Here is a 6,029-nt window from a genome sequence, read left to right as displayed (position 1 = left end):
AGTAACGAATGAGGAACGAATGAGTAACGAATGATGAACGACGAAGTGACAGTTACTCAGTAACTACTGAGGAGTTACTGGTAAACAGACCAGGGGACTACTGTATTCGTTACTGAGTAACGAATGATGAACAACCAGGGGCCCTAAAGTGACAGTTACTCTGTAACTACTGAGGAGTTACTGGTAAACAGACTAGGGGATACTGTATTAATGAATCATTCTGTGAAATAGCAAACTGACCAATTGATTATGAAAGCAACTGAATTTTCCTGGATTTCACAATTAGTTAATAAATTAACAACGCACAGACGGGATGATTGTCATATTTTAATAAAGATATTGACAATACATACATTCATATTCACATTTAAGGTTTATTATGTGGCATTAGTAATGTTGAAGGCTTAAAAGCAATTGTCCACCACTGCAGGGCACGCTTTAAACCTGCCTCCCTTGGTTTCAAGCGCTGTCGAGGGCTGGCTTGGGTCCCACACTGGATCGACTGGTAGAGCTGGATCTGACTGATGAGTTGTTACTCTTTCGCGATCCATTCGTTCACCAGTAGTTAAGCTTCATGAATCATTCGTTTACCAGTAGTGAAGCTTTTTGTGTACCTTCATGTAAAGTAATGCATCATACTGAGTTGTTACTCTTTCGCGAACCATTCGTTCACCAGTAGTTAAGCTTCATGAATCATTCGTTTACCAGTAGTGAAGCTTTTTGTGTACCTTCATGTAAAGTAATGCATCATACTGAGTTGTTACTCTTTCGCGAACCATTTGTTCACCAGTAGTTAAGCTTCATGAATCATTCGTTTACCAGTAGTGAAGCTTTTTGTGTACCTTCATGTAAAGTAATGCATCATACTGAGTTGTTACTCTTTCGCGAACCATTCGTTCACCAGTAGTTAAGCTTCTTGAACCATTCGTTTACCAGTAGTGAAGCTTTTTGTGTACCTTCATGTAAAGTAATGCATCATACTGAGTTGTTACTCTTTCGCGAACCATTCGTTCACCAGTAGTTAAGCTTTATGAATCATTTGTTTACCAGTAGTGAAGCTTTTTGTGTACCTTCATGTAAAGTAATGCATCATACTGAGTTGTTACTCTTTCGCGAACCATTCGTTCACCAGTAGTTAAGCTTTTTGAACCATTCGTTTACCAGTAGTGAAGCTTTTTGTGTACCTTCATGTAAAGTAATGCATCATACTGAGTTGTTACTCTTTCGCGAACCATTCGTTCACCAGTAGTTAAGCTTTATGAATCATTCGTTTACCATTAGTGAAGCTTTTTGTGTACATTCATGTAAAGTAATGCATCATACTGAGTTGTTACTCTTTCGCGAACCATTCGTTCACCAGTAGTTAAGCTTCATGAATCATTCGTTTACCATTAGTGAAGCTTTTTGTGTACCTTCATGTAAAGTAATGCATCATACTGAGTTGTTACTCTTTCGCGAACCATTCGTTCACCAGTAGTTAAGCTTTTTGAACCATTCGTTTACCAGTAGCGAAGCACTTTCGGGTTAGTTATAAAACCCCAAACCACTGTTGATGACAATGAGGGATCTACAGCTACTTTAGTTAAAAATGTATGCAACATAGGGAAATATATATATATATATACTGCGCTCATGACACATAATAACATATAACATAATAACAGGATAATATAGAAAATATTAACAATTTAAAACACAAACAGAAACAAAAAAAGGCATTTTAAAATGTAACAAAAATAAAGGCTGCACTTTTAACAAGGCATTTCTGAAGAACACTGAAAAAATCTAACAAAGAAAAGAAGTTTCAACAAAACTCAATGAAATGTTATTGGTGTTCGTGGCCAATGTCATGCAGCAATCTGCCAAGGAAGAAGACCCATTTTCTCCTCCTCCAGGTAGCTCCAAATCTCCCCCTTCCATACTGTGATAAAGTAGTAGAAGACAGAAAAATAAACATTAGGACCGACAATTAATAAAAAATTCTAGAACATGTCAAAGTCAAAGATTATTTTGTTTGCACGGTTAAGAAATTATGCTGGTCCTCTGGCCAAAACGATGTGAATTTGATGAGTTTCAAAGTGTTTTTAAAGCCTAAGAAGGCATAAGTCATAACTGTGTGCATGACACAATAATAACATTCAATTACAACAATTACAATTACTCAATAACTGTGGTATAATGACCGTATACCACAGCCTGTCGTGATCTATTGCTTAATTATATTATTTAGATATAGAGCTCCGGGAGTGCTGCGATTCACTCTAGTCTGGACTGCAGGGAGTGAACGCTGATTGGCTGTTATGTTACGTCCCTCAGGGAGTGAACGCTGATTGGCTGATGATACCCCTTCAGAAACATTTATATAGAAATTAGAAGATAAAATGAACATACCGTGATATAATACGGCATTACCGTATATGCCTCAAATCATACCGTGATATAAATTGTAGTCCATACCGTACAGCCCTACTGCATACCTTACCTATAAATGTATTTCATCCAGCTGAATAGGGACAATTTGCTCCTCTCAAAAAGTGACCCGCACCTCACTGACTTCCTCGTCGTTTTCCCTCTATGTTTATTACGTCGGCACTGCCTACAGAAGACAACACATTTCTTCATGATAAATATTAATGTTACTGAACTTGAATTTATAACATGACATATCAGTAAACAAAGGAAGTCATCGATAAAAACCGTACCAAAAAAAGAATACTTACCACTGCAGTCCGTCAACGTTTGCGTTTTCCTTCATTTTCATTCTCTTTTTGCAGAGTTTGCATTTTATTTTGGCTTTAAGTAACTTCTTCTTTTGGAGCCATTTTATCAATTTTAATTTCTTTTTAAAAGTCTGTCTTCCCTCAATAAGACTGAGTACTTTAGCGTGCAGGGTCATGATAACTTCGCATCAAACCGTCTTCCTGTCTTGCACATGCGGACCCACAATGCAATTCGGGAGTGTCCCTTGTCGTCGACGGACGTGTACAGTGGGTAGGGGCACGTTATACGCAGATCGTTTTACCCCATGCGTCGGACACGCCCACTCTCTTCCGTCGACGGGCAAGGAGGTCGTGCAGAAGGACTTGACAATGGAGACTCAGCGAAAGAGTAAGAGAAAAAGGCAGCCCACGGAAGAGCTTCCACATGTAGAGACAGCCATGTTAGAATGTAAGTACATGCTTTAAAGTTATTTCATTATTAATTGAGAGTGTAATGATTCGGTCACATTGCTTAGCTTCCTAAAATGAGCTAATTTGACATCGTACCACGTCTGTTCTATCACGTATTTTTTGTCCTTGCTAGCTAACCTTGTCACTAATAACCAATGGATTGCTAGCTGGCTAGATAGCCGACGTTGCAAGCAAATTTTAATTATCTGTCAAACACAAAAGTTTAACTCTTAACTAGGTCAAAAGACCGACGTTTCAACCACTTATCTAATGTTAAATTAGGCGAGTCAGTTACCACGTCTTTGAATAGTTTTTGGAGTTGTTTTTAACTACTAAAAAACCCGAAGACTGCTACATTACACTGTTATAGTGCTATTACGGTAATACCTTTCTCCCTGTTTTTTTTCTTTTCATTTTAGTCCATAGTTACAGTATGTAATGTTAACAACTGAATCTCTCAAACATGTCTTCTACACAATGGACTGCATGTGGAACCATGACAAATGAATTGATGATGATTTGTCATAAATCAAAATGACATATGATCATACATATTATTATTACATATTATAACATTAAAGACAATGGATAATGTCATTGCCCAAAGTGAATAAAACCCTTATTTCTTAACTAACTGTATTTTTTTTTTTTTAAGGTATCCATACAATTTTCAAATGAACAAAAACGTCACTCTGTATGCATTCATCAATATCCTTCATAAGGTTTTGAGCCCCTTACACCAACCATTCTTTCTGTGCTCCAAAATGTTACAGCGCCATCGAGTCAGCGGGAACAATCCGAACAGCGCAGTAGCCAAACTGCAGCAGAGGAAGCAGGTAATTATTTTTTTATTTTAAATGTTAAGCATACTTAACAGATATACTCAGATTCATGTGACTGTGAAATGTAGTTGTACACAGTATAATGATTAATAACTGATGAACGTCACTATGAAAACACTATAATAGTGTTACTTTTAAACCTCTTTTCTACTTCCTGGTTTTATGATGTTAAAATAAGGGTGCTCACCTTAACTGGTTGAAGGCTAGTGTCTAGAGGGGATCCAAGACAAGAGGATGCTAGTAATATTTACTCCATTTGTACTTGAACATTGCAGTAACCAAGTATCTACCTTTACATGATATCGTAACCGGAAAGTGCTTTGGGAATGGGAAGGAACTTAGAACAGCAATGACATAAATTAGATTGAGGTCAGTTAAGCCACTTTAAGTTAGTCTACTAAGTAGAAAATAAAAAAGTTTTTGGTTATGGTTATATTCATGGTGCTGGATTAATTGATCAATTCTTACCCATTTATTTAACGAGCTAGGTGGTCAGCTGGTCCCAAGTCTGCTTATAATATCAAAGCCACGTCTGAACACGTCTGACTGTTCAATACATGACTGTTCAAAGCAGCATAATGGATGAAGCTACAGCAGGAACATGGCTTTCAAATAACACTAAACAATATAATCCACTTATTCTACCACTTGTCTAAACTATACAGTACTCCCACTTTACTCTCTAGTTGTGCTCATTTGATTTATAATAACCTACTGTTAAAGAGTACAGATAATACTACTTGAATAGACAGTACACTCACAGTACTCTTGATACTACTGGAAATTACAATTTAATAATTATTATTATTATAACTCTGTACATTCATTACTCTAGAATGTAATTTAGAACTAACTTGCCACTATATAACCCTAATACAAGAATAGTATTAATACTAGTAAACCCCTAACCAACTGCACTACCATCATCCTGACAAAATACTACTGTTAATACATGTTTATAATTTTCTTTGTTTCAGTCCTCACCCCAGAAGAGGCGATGGATCGCTACAGCCGTGTCAGATGAAGAGAGCTGGTTTTTGTTTTGTTTTTAGAGTGCCTTTTTTTGTTACATTTTAAAATGTCTTTTTTTGTTTCTGTTTGTGTTTTAAATTGTTAATATTTTCTATATTATCCTGTTATTATGTTATTGTTATTATGTGTCATGAGCGCAGTATATGTATATATATTTCCCTATGTTGTATACATTTTTAACTAAAGTGGCTGTAGATCCCTCATTGTCATCAGTGGTTTGGGGTTTTATAACTAACCCGAAAGTGCTTCGCTACTGGTAAACGAATGGTTCAAAAAGCTTAACTACTGGTGAACGAATGGTTCGCGAAAGAGTAACAACTCAGTATGATGCATTACTTTACATGAAGGTACACAAAAAGCTTCACTACTGGTAAACGAATGATTCATAAAGCTTAACTACTGGTGAACGAATGGTTTGCGAAAGAGTAACAACTCAGTATGATGCATTACTTTACATGAAGGTACACAAAAAGCTTCATACTGGTAAACGAATGATTCATAAAGCTTAACTACTGGTGAACGAATGGTTCGCGAAAGAGTAACAACTCAGTATGATGCATTACTTTACATGAAGGTACACAAAAAGCTTCACTACTGGTAAACGAATGATTCATAAAGCTTAACTACTGGTGAACGAATGGTTCGCGAAAGAGTAACAACTCAGTATGATGCATTACTTTACATGAAGGTACACAAAAAGCTTCACTACTGGTAAACGAATGATTCATAAAGCTTAACTACTGGTGAACGAATGGTTCGCGAAAGAGTAACAACTCAGTATGATGCATTACTTTACATGAAGGTACACAAAAAGCTTCACTACTGGTAAACGAATGATTCATAAAGCTTAACTACTGGTGAACGAATGGTTCGCGAAAGAGTAACAACTCAGTATGATGCATTACTTTACATGAAGGTACACAAAAAGCTTCACTACTGGTAAACGAATGATTCATGAAGCTTAACTACTGGTGAACGAATGGTT

At 36.5% G+C, this 6,029-nt stretch overlaps 1 long non-coding RNA gene across 1 annotated transcript; it reads left to right on the top strand.

The window, feature by feature from the left end:
- The first annotated feature begins 3,013 nt into the window (after positions 1 to 3,013).
- Positions 3,014 to 5,089, top strand: LOC311345535. The gene is made up of 3 exons (XR_014633684.1): positions 3,014 to 3,168; positions 3,944 to 4,006; positions 4,990 to 5,089. It is a non-coding gene; the product is annotated as an uncharacterized lncRNA (long non-coding RNA).
- Positions 5,090 to 6,029: the final 940 nt, after the last annotated feature.

This window comes from Micromesistius poutassou (genome assembly GCF_964030765.1).
Source record: "Micromesistius poutassou genome assembly, chromosome: 6".
NCBI classification, from domain to species: Eukaryota; Metazoa; Chordata; class Actinopteri; order Gadiformes; family Gadidae; genus Micromesistius; species Micromesistius poutassou.
This window is presented reverse-complemented; position numbering and strand designations above follow the sequence as displayed.